Below are 18052 nucleotides of genomic sequence, written 5' to 3'. Positions count from 1 at the left end.
CCTCAAATAGTGGCTTATTACGTGAGGAACTGCGGAGAATTCAGGTCAGTAACAAAAAAGAAGAGGCAGTACTAACCTTACGACTTATCTTAGAAGAAAGATTAAGAAAAGGCAAACCTACGTTTCTAGCATTTGTAGACTTAGAGAAAGCTTTTGACAATGTTAACTGGAATACTCTCTTTCAAATTCTGAAGGTGGCAGGGGAAAAATACAGGGAGCGAAAGGCTATTTACAATTTGTACAGAAACCAGATGGCAGTTATAAGAGTCGAGGGGCATGAAAGGGAAGCAGTGGTTGGGAAAGGAGTGAGACAGGGTTGTAACCTCTCCCCGATGTTATTCAATCTGTATATTGAGCAAGCAGTAAAGGAAACAAAAGAAAAATTCGGAGTAGGTATTAAAATTCATGGAGAAGAAATAAAAACTTTGAGGTTCACCGATGACATTGTAATTCTGTCAGAGACAGCAAAGGACTTGGAAGAGCAGTTGAATGGAATGGACAGTGTCTTGAAAGGAGGATATAAGATGAACATCAACAAAAGCAAAACGAGGATAATGGAATGTAGTCAAATTAAATCGGGTGATGCTGAGGGAATTAGATTAGGAAATGAGACACTTAAAGTAGTAAAGGAGTTTTGCTATTTAAGGAGTAAAATAACTGATGATGGTCGAAGTAGAGGGGATATAAAATGTAGACTGGCAATGGCAAGGAAATCGTTTCTGAAGAAGAAAAATTTGTTAACGTCGAGTATAGATTTAAGTGTCAGGAAGTCGTTTCTGAAAGTATTTGTATGGAGTGTAGCGATGTATGGAAGTGAAACATGGACGGTAACTAGTTTGGACAAGAAGAGCATAGAAGCTTTCGAAATGTGGTGCTACAGAAGAATGCTGAAGATAAGGTGGGTAGATCACGTAACTAATGAGGAAGTATTGAATAGGATTGGGGAGAAGACAAGTTTGTGGCACAACTTGACTAGAAGAAGGGATCGGTTGGTAGGACATGTTTTGAGGCATCAAGGAATCACAAATTTAGCATTGGAGGGCAGCGTGGAGGGTAATAATCGTAGAGGGAGACCAAGAGATGAATACACTAAGCAGATTCAGAAGGATGTAGGTTGCAGTAAGTACTGGGAGATGAAGAAGCTTGCACAGGATAGAGTAGCATGGAGAGCTGCATCAAACCAGTCTCAGAACTGAAGACCACAACAACAACAAAAAAGCACAGCCGTATTCAAAAATAAACAGCGAATTTCTTCACTTAAGTTGCTGCAAAACACACAGCAATTTTCGTTTCATGAACTGTCGACGGCCCTTATAAATTAGATTGTTTCATTGAAAAAATATATAGTTATTTGAATAATGTGGTAAACGAAGTTTCATGTATGAACCACATAAAAAAATACTCTCCAATTTGTGCACTATAATTTGCCGAATCTCGTTTCGATGTCTCAAGCCGTTTATAAGATATGGGAGAGGTTACGAATATTTCATTCTTACTTTATCGCTGGCACGCCGATCGGAACTGAGTGCTTTACATAAAATCCATTTTGTCAAGACTGGAGATGGATAGAGACCTCCTCTCAAGCCTGAAGAAAAATCCAATACGTTAACAAAATCTCATATGCAGTAACATATGGTGTACCGTGCAGCAAACGGAAAAACATAGCGACGCTTACTTTTCGTTGCAAACTTTTCGAATTTCACGCAGTGTCTTATCTAAATGCGAAATATCATAGTAAGTTGGCCATTAACGAGATGATGAGTACTTCACCATGAAACCGACATATAAAGCTATAAGTAATGCAAAAATTAATTTTTTTCACTGCGCAGTTTCTGTAAAATCGTGTGAGGAAGACAGCATGGCGCACACTTCGATTCTGTCAGCGCAGCACATGGCCAACTGGCGACGCCGGTCAAATAATGTCTCGTACACTATGGCTCGCCAGCGGGCGCTGGACTGCACTGGTTGGAGCTGCCACCCGGCTTCCATTGTGTGCTGCCCTATCAGATAACAAGGGGATGTTTTCCACACTGGTTCAAGCCGCCTCACACTGGCGTCTGCTATGTAGGTAACCCACTTCCTTTCTGTGTGCACCCTACTAGTCGAACACAATCTCCTATATGTATCGCGGTAGGTCAGCATGTGGCCTCGCATTACCTTGTTGAAAGATTGTGTGATGAAGACCTAGATGATAGGGTACAGCCACCAGCCTCAACATATTAGAGGTCAGTGGGCAACTGTCCATGTTACCAGCTACGCAACCCAGAGGAGATTGCGTTGAATACCCAGTGGCACTACAACAAATCATCATGGCAAACGCTGAGCTGGTATGAAGACGACGAGTACGATCTGAAAATTCCATTCTAATTACTAGTGAATCTTCTGGTTTATGTGATCATGATGTGTGAAACTTTTTCATTTTTGGCGTTTCATGCGGAGTTACTTCAGCGTTGCTTCTGATTCTGCTGAGTCTTGCCGACTGTTGGGTCAGATATCGGAAAACAGCTTAAATACCGGGAAAATGAGTCATGACTGATGTTTACACCTAATCAGCAGATAAAACTCATACCAAAGATAAAAAGTAACTGTCAAAGTATTTGCTCGCCAACATTATTAACTGAATTCCTACGCAGGGAGAATGAGACTGCAAGAAAATGAAACCACAGCGGTACTGTTGTTTCAGTTGGCTGACTCTGGAGAGGACCAGAAGATATACAGGCGAAGTATTAGTAAAAGAAGAAATAAATTTTATACGACCCCCCTCCCTAACTGTAATGGGGCAACTATTATGCCAATGAAATACAAAGATACACGACAAAAATTTTACTTATTGTGCCAAATCAGTGTAGGTGGAAAAATACACTCCTGGAAATTGAAATAAGAACACCGTGAATTCATTGTCCCAGGAAGGGGAAACTTTATTGACACATTCCTGGGGTCAGATACATCACATGATCACACTGACAGAACCACAGGCACATAGACACAGGCAACAGAGCATGCACAATGTCGGCACTAGTACAGTGTATATCCACCTTTCGCAGCAATGCAGGCTGCTATTCTCCCATGGAGACGATCGTAGAGATGCTGGATGTAGTCCTGTGGAACGGCTTGCCATGCCATTTCCACCTGGCGCCTCAGTTGGACCAGCGTTCGTGCTGGACGTGCAGACCGCGTGAGACGACGCTTCATCCAGTCCAAAACATGCTCAATGGGGGACAGATCCGGAGATCTTACTGGCCAGGGTAGTTGACTTACACCTTCTAGAGCACGTTGGGTGGCACGGGATACATGCGGACGTGCATTGTCCTGTTGGAACAGCAAGTTCCCTTGCCGGTCTAGGAATGGTAGAACGATGGGTTCGATGACGGTTTGGATGTACCGTGCACTATTCAGTGTCCCCTCGACGATCACCAGTGGTGTACGGCCAGTGTAGGAGATCGCTCCCCACACCATGATGCCGGGTGTTGGCCCTGTGTGCCTCGGTCGTATGCAGTCCTGATTGTGGCGCTCACCTGCACGGCGCCAAACACGCATACGACCATCATTGGCACCAAGGCAGAAGCGACTCTCATCGCTGAAGACGACACGTCTCCATTCGTCCCTCCATTCACGCCTGTCGCGACACCACTGGAGGCGGGCTGCACGATGTTGGGGCGTGAGCGGAAGACGGCCTAACGGTGTGCGGGACCGCAGCCCAGCTTCATGGAGACGGTTGCGAATGGTCCTCGCCGATACCCCAGGAGCAACAGTGTCCCTAATTTGCTGGGAAGTGGCGGTGCGGTCCCCTACGGCACTGCGTAGGATCCTACGGTCTTGGCGTGCATCCGTGCGTCGCTGCGGTCCGGTCCCAGGTCGACGGGCACGTGCACCTTCCGCCGACCACTGGCGACAACATCGATGTACTGTGGAGACCTCACGCCCCACGTGTTGAGCAATTCGGCGGTACGTCCACCCGGCCTCCCGCATGCCCACTATACGCCCTCGCTCAAAGTCCGTCAACTGCACATACGGTTCACGTCCACGCTGTCGCGGCATGCTACCAGTGTTAAAGACTGCGATGGAGCTCCGTATGCCACGGCAAACTGGCTGACACTGACGGCGGCGGTGCACAAATGCTGCGCAGCTAGCGCCATTCGACGGCCAACACCGCGGTTCCTGGTGTGTCCGCTGTGCCGTGCGTGTGATCATTGCTTGTACAGCCCTCTCGCAGTGTCCGGAGCAAGTATGGTGGGTCTGACACACCGGTGTCAATGTGTTTTTTTTTTCCATTTCCAGGAGTGTATATGATTAAATTGTTAGGGGGTTGGGATATACAGGGCTCGAAATTTGGTACATAGAACTGCATATGTGGCAGCAACAATGTTTCTGACCTGGTTCGGCATCGTGTGGAAACGAGCTTTTATAAGAGATGCACGTTGCCATTGCGTGCTGCTTCAATTCCATGTCAGAGTTCATCACTGATGGTGGCAACTTCTGTCCAAATTATAACCTATGCGAACAAAGGGCGACTGTGTTGTTTACCCAGTGGTACCATAGGCTCCCACACAAGGTGCTGGGTTCTTCTTACTATGACAAATGAAATCTGGAAACATTCGTTTTCGTCAGGGCCTGAACATATGCAAACGGCCATAGTGATACTGTATGCAGAACCAGGATTCCTGCATGGCCGAGTGAGCAATATGTCTGTCCTCTCAGGCGTTAGACGGCCACTGTGGCCGCGCGGTTCTAGGCGCTTCAGTCTGGAATCGCGCGACCGCTACGGTCCCAGGTTCCAATCCTGCCTCGGACATGGATGTGTGTGATGTCTTTAGGTTCGTTAGGTTTAAGTAGTTCTAAGTTTAGGGGACTGATGACCTCAGATGTTAAGTCCCATAGTGCTCAGAGCCATTTGAACCATTTTTCTCAGGTGTTAGTCACGCGTCATCATTGATATCATGCAGTGTATGGCCACTCCAAGGCCATCAATTCCATATTCACATGGCACTCATTAATTTCCAACCAAGACGAGCAGTAATATTGTGGGACACTCGACAACTGTGTTAATAGGGTACGATCCTCCTCTTCTTCTTCTTCATCTTTACCATTTCCTGTTTCTTAGAGGTTTCCAATTCACTCAAGGTTTATTGTTGCAGCAGTGTATATGGAGTACACAAAATTGTTATATTTACAGATCAGTAGCACCAGGTATCGAGCCATTCTGAAACACTTGTATTAGTACGTGTTGTAGCCTCCAGGCGCAGCAATGCAGGCACTGATTGCAACACCCAGTCGATCCTACAAGTGGTGAATGCTCTCCTGGGCTACTTGATACCATGTTTACTTGACCTTTTCACAAAGTTATGTAAGAGCTGTTGGCTGACGAGTCGCCCTAGTCAGTTATCGTCCCATCATATCGCACACGTGCTCAATTGGAGACCAGTCCAGAGATTGCGGTGGCCAGGGAAATCGCTGCATGTCGTGCTGAGCACCTGCGTTTCACAACCAGCGTGCAGGCGAGCATTATCCTGTCGGAGCAACACATCACCTTCCTGTTGCAAGAACGGCTATATAACATGTCTAATAACATTTTGCACAATCCGAGTGCTGGTTAGCGTCGCCTCCACAAACACCAAAGGCGAAAGAAAGTTGTAGCTTATCGCACCACAGACCATAAGGCCTCGGGTGGGACCAGTGTGCTCTACGGGACAGCACTCAGCAGGTCTACGGCATACGCACAAACGGCCATCACTGGAAGAATCTGCTTCTTTCGCCGAAGACCACAGCGCGCCATTCTATCTTCCAAGTGATCCTCTGACGGCACTAGTCAGGCCGTGCACGCTGCTGCTGTGGCGTGAGTGGAGGATGGGCTAGAGATGTGCACATGTGCATGCCCGTAGTCCCACTGCTAATAACTACTTCACAACATTAACATTAACATTAGTCAATTAGTCAGACTAATGTCTGGACTCACAAACCCTCTTATTTGTTCTATGGTACCTGTACGATCTGCCACTGCTGCTCTTACAATACGACGATCCTGGTGGGCGTGTGTCCTGCATGGACACCCTGAACCTCGTCTACGGGTGTGAGCATGTTTACATGACCACTGATACCAGCACGTCCAGCTTGTGTGGCGATTCTCCAAAAGGACCATCCCGCCACTCGGAAGACCACTGTTTAACCTCTTTCAGACTCGCTCATGTGGCTGTAGGGAGCTTGAATGCGTCTCCTTGGCATGATTGCCTGCTTGCTTCAATCGTTTGCTCCACACAGAGCCTTCTGATTGTGAACATTCCCTGTTCAAGAATAGACAGAGGTGGCGCCTTGGAGCTATCCCACTACGCTATCTGTTAACGGACGACGTTGAAAACATTATCAGTACATCTACTATCCGCCAGGTGACCTATGCTGTCATCAGATCAAAATCATCTTCCTCTTCCTACGTGTACTAACTTCTTCTGCAGCAGTATATTTCGGATTCCGACATGTGCTGCTACACGTTTTTCCTTCTTACACGAGACGTAATACGGTATTCTCACAAGTAACCAACATTAAAATTCGATTTCTGAATGAGAATCCTCTCCATAATAATTACTTATGTAGGTAGTTTAAAAAAAAAGAAAAACTCTCACATATTGCCACAGGTCGTAGTACTGGCCAAAAATCAGAAGGAAAGCTCTTACAAATTCTAGAAACCAATATCTATTGACAAATAGGCCAACCTGTTCGCTGAATCCCATCTGTCTGTTACGTAGAAGTGGACGCTATAGGCCAGGGTGGCACGGCTTGCCAAACTTCACGCAGGCCTGTTATGAGGGCCACATACCGACCAACGTTCAGCCTGTCTCGGCTTCGCTCATTCCTTCCTGAAATTACTCGGTACAGCATATTTCATTTAGTATTGTGGCGTGGCATTTTTTGGTTGGTACAACTGTCTTCAGTGTGGCAGAATCATGGTGTCAGCGTTGTTTATCCATAGCTGTTTGTTCATGGTACGAAGCATATTCGATGAGTAGTGCTTGTTTACCCAAAAAGATGCAGTACAGAGATCTATAGAGAGGGATGAGAATTCTCAATATACACTGCAGAGCTAAAAAAACTGGCACTACTGCCTAATGTCCTGTAGGGCGCCTGCGAGCAAAAGTGCCACAACACGACGTGGCATGGATTTGACTAATGTCTGAAGTGGTGCTGGAGGGAAACGACACCATGAATGCTGCAGGGCTGTCCATAAATTCGTAAGAGTACGAGGGGGTGGAGATCTTTTCTGAAGAGCACGTTGCAAGGCATCCTAGATATGCTCAATAATGTTCATTTCTGGGGAGTTTGGTGGCCAGCGGAAGTGTTTAAACTCAGAGGAGTGTTCCTGGAGCCACTCTGTGGCAATTCTGGACGTTTGAGGTGTCCCATTGTCCTGCTGTAATTGACCAAGTCTGTCGGAGTGAACAATGGACATGAATGGATGCAGGTGATCATACAGGATTCTTACGTACGTGTCACCTGCCAGAGCCGTATCTAGACGCATCAGGGGTCCCATATTACTCCAACTGTACATGCTCCACACCATTACAGAGCCTCCACCAGCTTGAACAGTTGCCTGCTAACATGCAGGGTCCATGGATGCATGAGGTTGTCTTCATACCCGTACACGTCCATCCGTTCGATACAATTTGAAATTACAATTTGAAACGAGACTCGTCCGACCAGGCAACATGTTTCCAGTCGTCAACAGTCCTGTATCGGTGTTGACAGGCCCAGGTGAGGATTAAAAGCTTTGTGTCGTCCAGTCCAGTCGTCAAGGGTACACGAGTGGGCCTTCGGCTCTGAAACCCGATATCGATAATGTTTAGTTGAATGGTTCGCTCACTGATACTTGTTGATGGCTCAGTATTGAAATCTGCAGCTGTCTGAGGAAGGTTTGCACTTCTGTCACGTTGAACTATTCTCTTCAGTCGTCGTTGGTCCCGTTCTTGCAGGGTCTTTTTCCGGCCGCAGGGATGTCGAGATTTGATGTTTTACCAGATTTCTGATACGATACACTCGTGAAAGGGTCGTACGGGAAAATCCCCAGTTCATCACTTCCTCGAGATGCTGTGTCCCATCACTCATGCGCCGACTAAACATTACGTCCAAACTCAATTAAATCTTGACAACCTACCATTGTGGCAGCAGTAACCGATCTATCAACTGCGCCAGACACTTGCTATCTTATATAGGCGTTGATGATCGCAGCGCTGTATTCTACCTGTTTACATATACGAGGGCTGTCCAGAAAGTAAGTTACGATTGATCGCGAAATGAAAATCACAGTGAAAATCAGAAATGTTTCGTTTGTAACAGTTAGCTACACCTTTCAGCTACTTCTCTACGTAGTCGCCGTTCTGACTCAGACATTCGTCGTAGCGTTGTACCTACTTTCCAATACCCTCAGCATAGAAGGCAGCCGCCAGTGCTTTCCGCCAATTCTCTACGCTGGCCTAAAGCTCGTTGTCTGTGCCAAAATGTTGTCTTCATAGCCAGCGGTTCGTTTGAGCAGAGATGAAACTCAGTGGGAGACAATTACGGGCTGTATTGTGGGTAACCAAACATTTCCAATTGAAACGATGCAGGAACATCTTCATTGCCCCTGCAGAATGAGGCTGAGAATTGTCGTGAAGAAGAAACCGCACGACAGTTATGTAATGTTGGTTGCATAGGTTCAGGGGAAAATTCTCACCAGGCCCTCGTACTTGGCGGGAGACACTATTTTCTATAACATCTTTACGCGCTCACTAAGAACTCAGGAATGAAAAGAGCGACATAATTCTACCTAGAGTCATACTAGAGACACTGCCCAACACATCTTTGCAAAGCTTTATCGGATTTTCATAGTCGTTTCCATTTCGCGACCGATCGTAACTTACTTTCTGGACAGCCCTCGTACCTGTATTTGAATATGCATCCCTATACCAGTTTCTTTCGTGCTTCGGAGTATATTGTGCAGTCGTATAAATGGCAGGTGGTGCAAATATGCTATGAAGCGATACTACAACACCACGCGGAAAGAATGTAAAGATTTAGTTGTCAATGAAAGAGCGAAAAATTACAACGATCGACACATGGAATTTAATGTTCTGTACATCAATAAGCACTGTATGATGAAGTTGCAGGCATGCAGCACTTGAAGAAATTGGTGATATGACTAGTCAAATTTCTGAAGTTATACGAATTGCCGGCCGCTGTGTCCGAGCGTTTGTAGGCGCTTCAGTCCGGAACCGCGGTGCTGCTATGGTCGCAGGTTCGAATCCTGTCTGGGGCATGGATGTATGATGTCCTTAGGTTAGTTAGATTTAAGTAGTTCTAAGTCTAGGGGTCCGATGACCTCAGATGTTAAGTCCCATAGTGCTCAGATCCATTTGAACCATTTTTATACTCATTATTCCAGTTTCAGCGGCAACAATTTTTGATGGAATTCAATGAAGAGTTTGGAGACTTTGCAGTACTATGTAAAGTACGTTGTTTAAGTCAAGGGGAATGTGTGGAACGAGTTTTCGGTTTAAAACTCGCTATTGTTGAATTTATTAAGACAACCGGAGCGCAGGAACGAAAATTAGAACATCCCGAACGGATTGCAGACATCGCATTTTAAGAGTACTTGACTGCAGACTGCCCACAGTAAGGTGAGAACCAGGTCCCTTGTGATTTGATGGGGATGGATTTAAAAGAAAATAGCATTATAGAAGTACACATTGTAACAAACACAGCACTGTTCGCTAAACTCACTGCCATTAATTAAAACGCGACGTTTGAAGAATTCGTTATGGCTGTAAAGAATTACAAGGTTAGCTTCTTGAACATTTTCAGGTCGCTGCCAATCTTCCATCTAAAAATGGTTCAAGTGGCTCTGAGCACTATGGGACTCAACTGCTGTGGTCATAAGTCCCCTAGAACTTAGAACTACTTAAACCTAACTAACCTAAGGACATCACACACATCCATGCCCGAGGCAGGATTCGAACCTGCGACCGTAGCAGTCGCACGGTTCCGGACTGCGCGCCTAGAACCGCGAGACCACCGCGGCCGGCAATCTTCTATCTGTTTTGGGCTTTTCAGTTGAAAGCGCCCCTGTACATATGCAGATGTAACTAACTGACCTGCAAGGTAATTCCCGTTCTAACGGTAAACGCTTTTACGTTACTTTGTCGAGGATGTTACATTACTTTCCTAAGGCTGAGTTTTCAAGTCTCGCTAATGAGGTTATAAAAGTACTGCAATATGGAGATGAACATATATGTATGCATGAAAGACCTTTTTTCGATTATGAAACCAAGGAAGACATGATGCCCGCCCGGCTAGCCGCGCGGTCTACCGCGCTGCTTCCCGAGCGGGAAGGCGTGCCGGTTCCCGACACGAATCCACCAGGCGGATTTGTGTCGGGGTGCGGTGTTCCGGCCAGCCTAGGGATGGTTTTTAAGGCGGTTTTCCATCTGCCTCGGCGAATGCGGGCTGGTTCCCCTTATTCCGCCTCAGTTACATTACGTCGGCGATTGCTGCGCAAACACTTTCTCCACGTACGCCTACACCACAATTACTCTACCACACAAACATTTGGGGCTATACTCGTCTGGTATGAGACGTTCGCGGAGGGGGGTCCTCTGGGTGTCGAGCAGCACAATAATACTGGGTTCGGTGTGGGGCGGCGGCGTGATGGGTTGACCGCTGTGGCATGTTGTGGGGTTGTGGACCACTGTGGGCTACGGTGGGACGAAGCCTTTCCGTCATGTCTAGGTCCCCGGTTCAGTACACAATACACAAGTCACTATTACGCCGCACCCAGTGTGCGAAAATCTGTAAAATTATCTACGTTTGTCCACGTACCGATTGTTTGTAACAGATAAAAAATTCGACGCACAAGAAACTAAACAATACTGAAAGTTTGTTTTGTTTGTGATCTATGTCGTTGAGAAATGTGGGATATAAAACCGAGTCGTATGCAGTGTGACTGCACTACCATTTAATGCAGTGCATTCACAGTTTCCGTCTCTTATCCTACCTCGCTCTCAGACAGCGTGGCGTGGCAGTGGGGAAAAGTGTGCGGCGAGACTTATCACTATGGCACTCGTGCCAGGGCATGGATGACGAGCCTAATTCTTGGCCGCCCCTGCTAGAGGCCGTGCTTCGTGTCGTTACCGCACATCCTGACACATCCTTCAGCTCTTTTTCGCAGGAATCAAGCACTCTTTCAGATACACTTGCTCGACCAACCCGTCACCAATGAGACACTGCGGTGCTCCGCACGATCCATGAGAAATGGAGTGGTGTCCTGTCATGCTTAAACCACAATCGTTGTCTTTCTGTAAAGGTAACGTCCTCTAAGAGCGCTGATAACTCATTCTTCAGATTCAGTGGTACATAGTGTTGTGTCTGTAGTTGATAAGAGGCGGCAAACACACTACAAATATTTACTAAATGGACAAAATACGACCATTGTTTGAATTTGTTCCACACAGTCTTTGATACAATAATGTTGAACACTTGTTAGATGTTATAGTGCGCAATCCCTTCCGAGTGGTTACAATATTAGTAGCGTCGTGATAGGTCCATCTAGTCTCACTGCGTCTTTTCCGAGATCTGGGGGTGGAGCTCGGTGCGGCGTGTTATAACACACGCGGAGGGTGGCATCTGCGTGCATTGGGTAACTTAACAGTTCACAACGAGGCCCACGAGAAAGACAGGCCGTGGCGCGTACGTCACAGCACGTGACACTGCAGGGCTTAAGAGTGCCAGCAGCCGTCGCCAGCGGGCAGCGAGTAACTATTTGAGCCGAGTTTAATAATTTTTGACTCCACGTTTAAGTGCATACAAGTTCTCGATATCAAACGACAAAATTAAGACCTTTAGTGGGTACCTTTTCAATTAAATACTGATTTCCGGTGGGTCTTGCACGGAGTCGAGCGTCCCTAAAGTTTGGCGGACAAGCCTATTAGTGTGACTTCACAAGTTCGTTGCAAGGCCCGCATATCTCGTTCGCCACGGTTTACAAGACCGTGACATCATTTTGACGTCACACGCTGTATCCTAGAAGAAAAGAGCTGTCTATCGACTTTCAGGGATCTTTAGGTTCGCAACACGTGAGACAAACATGACGTTCAAGACAACAGCATTCACCTCGAGTAGAAAGATTATACATTTTCTTTACTACAGGGTGCGTTTAACCTCGAAGTTACGTTGTTTATAAATGTGTAAAGTTCTGCGTTCATGTTGACTGGGCAGTGGATAAGGGAGAAGTTAAAGGGTTTGCAGCAATTAAGACCGAAACTTACTGAAAAAGTCGTGCCAACTAGTTTTCCTAATAAGGTTTCATCAACACAGAATGTGAGAGACCTTGCTGATTTACTGGCAAATACCAAGCTCAAGCCAGCCAGCATTGAATGCTATAACATATATACTACTGGTCATTAAAATTGCTACACCAAGAAGAAATGCAGATGATAAACGGGTATTCATTGGACAAGTATATTATACTAGAACTGACATGTCATTACATTTTCACGCAATTTGGGTGCATAGATCCTGAGAAATCAGTACCCAGAACAACCACCTCTGCCCGTAATAACGGTCTTGACACGCCTGGGCATTGAGTCAAACAGAGCTTTGATGGCGTGTACGGGTACAGCTGTCCATCCAGCTTCAACACGATACCACAGTTCATCAAGAGTAGTGACTGGCGTATTGTGACGAGCCAGTTGCTCGGCCACCATTGACCAGACGTTTTCAATTGGTGAGAGATCTGGAGAATGTGTTGGCCAGGGCAGCAGTCGAACATTTTCTGTATCCAGAAAGGCCCGTACAGGACCTGCAACATGCAGCCATGGTCTCCGAGCTGATAGTCCATGCTGCTGTAAACGTCGTCGAACTGTTCGTGCAGATGGTTGTTGTCTTGCAAACGTCCCCATCTGTTGACTCAGGGATCGAGACGTGACTGCACGATCCGTTACAGCCATGCGGATAAGACGCCTATCATCTCGACTGCTGGTGATACGAGGCCGTTGGGATCCAGCACGGCGTTCCGTATTACCCTCCTGAATACACCGATTCCATATTCTGCTAACACTCATTGGATCTCGATCAACGCGAGAAGCAATGTCGCGATACGATAAACCGCAATCGCGATAGGCTACAATCCGCCCTTTATCAAAAGTCTGAAACGTGATGGTGCGCATTTCTCCTCCTTACACGAGGCATCACAACGATGTTTCACCAGGCAACGCCGGTCAGCTGCTGTTTGTGTATGAGAAATCGGTTGGAAACTTTCCTCATGTTAGCACGTTGTAGGTGTCGCCACCGGCGCCAACCTTGTGTGAATGCTCCGAAAAGCTGATCATTTGCGTATCACAGCATCTTCTTCGTGTCGGTTAAATTTCGCGTCTGTAGCACGTCATCTTCGTGGTGTAGCAATTTTAATAGCCAGTAGTGTGTATTCACAGCATTCATTAAGGGGTCTGAGCAATATAAGTTGATTTTTAGAAACTCTGAAATCCAGTTGCCGGAGTTGGTCTGTAACTGGAAACGGTGGATAGTCATTCTAGCAATCGAATTAAAGCAGCAACTCGTTTATCTTATGTCTGTGAATAAATTATGTTTCAAAACACCAGCACATCGAGGATCTCACAAAAACGTATCGGTCATGTTAAAATTTGTTGTAATAAAATGACGGTAAACTTAATATTGGCGATTAAATATGTACTTCAGTTGAAGACTTTCTTGCTGGAAAAGAAGTGTCCTAAATGAACTAGCTCGTAAATTTCTTTCATACCTTATAGATGACTGACACTCTTATCTTTTAATTCTTTTGCAAATGGTCAGCCTTTTATTTTCATGGTGAGTAGTACTTTTTTTCCCAGATGGTCAACGTGACTTGAATATTTATTCGCATTTGCATGTTTCATGCTTAATTTGTAAATTATTTACAACGGCAAGGCAACTGATTCCAGAGAGAGTGAGAACGAGAGAGCGAGCACCCTTCTATATACATAAAATCAATATTGCAGAACATACTTCTATTTCTTTTTAAGTGCCAGAACCTTTTAGAAACTCCAAGGCAAAATGAGGTTATTTAGACATGGCAGGACGCGAACCATCCAATTCGCCACTTTATTTCGTAACTCCACGCTTGCTACCACTACACCACAATCAACTTCCCAAATATTGATCGTGAGATGCTGTTCGTGAGAATTTTGACGATAGTGAGAACGGCCACAAATACTGACAAACCAGTCCGGGCATTGACTTTCGCACTGTGTTTAAAGAAAAAAAAACTTTATAAAGTCCAAAGTTTGCAAGGCAATGTAACTAAATTTGGCACAATGGTTAAGGAATGTCATATGGATAGACATACGTTTTCATGCTTATTGAAGTTATACTTTTTAATTATAAACAACTGAAATTTTTTCAACAAGGTGGGTACAAATGTTCCTTTTTTGAAAAATCTTTGAGAATGAAATTAATGAATTTTTCTACAAAGTGTGATATACCATTATTACTGATACTTTTGGAACAGAATATTGACATTTTCTTTTGCTATGTTTTTAGAGTTCTCCAAATTTCAGTGAAAAAAAAAAAACGCAAAATGTAGGGCTTTTCTCTTTTATAAATGCCTTACTGCTGCAGTAACTGAAACATTCTTCTACAGAACGTTTCACTATATTACTGACTAATTGCGTGCCACATTTAAATACTTTAATGTCAGTGGTTTGCAACGAAAAGGTACATAAAGTGGCCAAATGTAAGTTACGGGAAACCTCAGTTCTTCTCTTTTCTTGTACTCTTAGGTTAACCTGACTTTCAAACTGAGTAACAATAATGTCAGCTACATCAATTTTCCGGTTATCGATTTCCTTCAATATCGACGATGTGAAAACTTCAGGATCAAATCCTAGCGTGTGTAGAATCCGTAGTCTGCCAATACTAGCATAGTTAAAAACTAAAGAAGCATCATACGCTGGAACTTTATTATCAGCTGTGGAAACAAATGTTGTCTTGGGGGTATGGTTTTCCTATGAGAGAATTGCAACTTTCATTCATTGAGTTTTTCGATGCCCACACTTTTGTAGAAGTTCTGGATCTGCTAAACACCGAAATATTCCCCATATTGTGAATGTATAAAACTGGAGAAAACACCTCAAGAATAAATGATATGAGGAAATACAAAACAACAAAGGAGCGTGGCCTCGTGGACGCTTTTGTTAATTATTATTTTTATCGCACTTGGGAGTGGAATTGGAATGCAGTACTCAGGAATTTAAATTTCAATACCATGCAGTAAATGAAGATCCAATAGAAATTTTTTTCGCAGTTTCGGTCGCTTTCGCATACGTCCCCCTTTAAAATGAAAGAGAAATAAACGCGTGAAAACCTGCTAATGGAAATGCTGCAGTTAGAACCTGATGATTACACCAAATTCTTGCGGATAGACGGCGAAACATGTAATAACCCTTTCAAAGATACTTCGCTTTCAGACTGAGAAAGAAGACGCACGTATTTGACAATTTACTTTCTTCTACTTGGTCCTGTAATGACAGTTCATCAAAATGTTACAACGTGGGAACATATAGGCCCCATCGTCCGTAGAAGAACCAGAGAACTTTTATTTTATTTCATTGCACTCCCGCTTGTATATTATGCGTAAAATATTGGTTTTGTTCATAACCTCCTCCTGCGAAATATATGGCTGGGAAAGATGTAATACCTATATCATTTTGCTAATTGTGAGTGCTATTTGGTTTTTATTATTGATCATACGAGGGTCACTCCAAAAGAAATGCACACTATTTTTTTTAAATCCATCTTTATTCTACATGTTTGAAAGTTTTAGTGTGTAGATACATTCTTCAGGAACAATATTTGCATTTCTCCACGTAATTTCCATCCCTCTCAACTGCCTTACGCCATCTTATTACCAGCGCCTGTATACCCACACGGTAAAATTCTGGACCAACCTGTTGGAGCCATTGTTTGGCAGCGTCCACAAGGGAGTCATCATCTTCATACCTTGTTCCACGAAGAAAGTCTTTCAGTTTCGCAAAGAGATGATAGTTTATCAGGACTGTAAGGCGGTTGTTTCAGTGTTGTCCATCCGAGTTTTGTGATCGCTTCAATGGTTTTTTGACTGACATGTGGCCGTGAATTGTCGTGCAACAGCAAAACATCCTGCTTTTGCCGATGTGGTCGAACACGATTCAGTCGAGCTTGAAGTTTCTTCAGTGTCATCACATATGCATCAGAATTTATGGTGGTTCCACTTGGCATGATGTCCACAAGCAAGAGTCCTTCGGAATCGAAAAACACCATAGCCATAACGTTTCCAGCAGAAGGTGTGGTTTTGAATTTTTTTCTTGGGTGAATTTGCATGATGCCACTCCATTGATTGCCTCTTCGTCTCTGGTGAAGAATGATGGAGCCATGTTTCATCACCTGTCACAATTCTTCCAAGAAATTCATCTCCACCATTCTCGTACTGTTTCAAAAGTTCGCTGCATACAGTTTTTCTTGTTTCTCTGTGAGCCACTGTCAACATCCTGGGAACCCACCTGGCACAAACCTTTTTTAACGCCAACACTTTCAATATTCTGCAAACACTTCCTTCTCCTGTCCCATCGTAGCGTGACAATTCGTTCACTGTGATGCGTCTGTCAGCAGTCACCAATTCGTTAACTCTCTGCACATTGTCTGGAGTGTGTGCAGTACGAGGCCTGCCGCTGCGAGGACAATCCTCAATATTGCCGTGCCCACTTTCATCACGTAACCTGCTTGCTCACCGACTAACTGTACTGCGATCGACAGCAGCATCTCCATACACCTTTTTCAACCTCTTGTGGATGTTTCCCACCGTCTCGTTTTCACAGCACAGGAATTCTATGACAGCACGTTGCTTCTGACGAACATCAAGTGTAGCAGCCATCTTGAAAACATGCTGTGACGGCGCCACTCACGGGAACGGGTTGAACTAAGTTTGAAAACAAGCGGGAAGGATGTATCTGCACACTGTAAAACTTTCACACATGCAGAATGAAAACTGTATTTTTACAAAAATAGTGTGCATTTCTTTTTGGAGTGACCCTCGTAGTTTCCATAGTTGTAGAAACTGTCCGTACAGTGACATAAATTGCAATGAAAAAGGTTTTCACTGCACAGATGCTGCGAAACAAGGACACCGAAAATGTCCGCAGTCTTGTCAAACTTCTCGTCAATCAAAATTTCTCGCAAACACATACACGATCTATGCCTGACAAACATGTCAAACAGCACCGTACGCGGTGTTTGGCGAACATAGTACCGATTGATAACTTGTTTGATCGTATGCGGGGGGGGGGGGGGGGGCTTTAGATTTCATGAATGTTTTAACCGCCGATATTTCATTATGCGACGTTCAATTATGAGAAATCGTACCAAGAGCACCGTGTTTTCCTAAATCTTCAACATACCGTCGCCTTGAAACAGCATACTTTAATAATACTCTAGCCACGATACGAAAACTATCAATTTCAGAATCCAGTATCCTGTCTCTCAAGGCCTCTGCCCTTCCCTCTCCCTCCCCCCCTCCTCCTCTACCCTCCCCCCCCTCCCACCCACCCAATCGAATACAAACGAAAGTCATAGCAGTTTCTGCAATATTTGGTAACTGCATGTGACGTCAAAATGACGTCACGTGCCCCAAGTCTTATGAACTGTCGGTTCTCCAGAGTCGAAGCGGCGCCATCTGATGGCGGCCTTGGCGCCCTCCGCAGGAAAACAGTGAGCCCTAGAGAGGGGATGGTCTTGTGGTGCGCTGGGGCCAATTCAAATGTATTTTCTCCGCGAAGATGCGAGCGGCGGGCGGGGTGCCGTGTGCGGTCGACAAAGACACCGTCGATACCACACACAGCACCTGTTAATCTGTTCAGCAAATTGTGTGACGCAAAGAGTCGGTCAATCGACAATGCCTTCCGATGCACTGATACTGAAGGGGTCTTCAGGCCTCACCTCTGTCATTGCTCGAGGATTCGAATCCGTCCACGCGTGCATATTGTGGTAATTTACTAAGCCGTCTCTT

The sequence above is a fragment of the Schistocerca nitens genome, chromosome 2 (genome assembly GCF_023898315.1).
Source record: "Schistocerca nitens isolate TAMUIC-IGC-003100 chromosome 2, iqSchNite1.1, whole genome shotgun sequence".
Classification (NCBI taxonomy): domain Eukaryota; kingdom Metazoa; phylum Arthropoda; class Insecta; order Orthoptera; family Acrididae; genus Schistocerca; species Schistocerca nitens.
Note: the sequence above shows the minus strand (reverse complement) of the source record.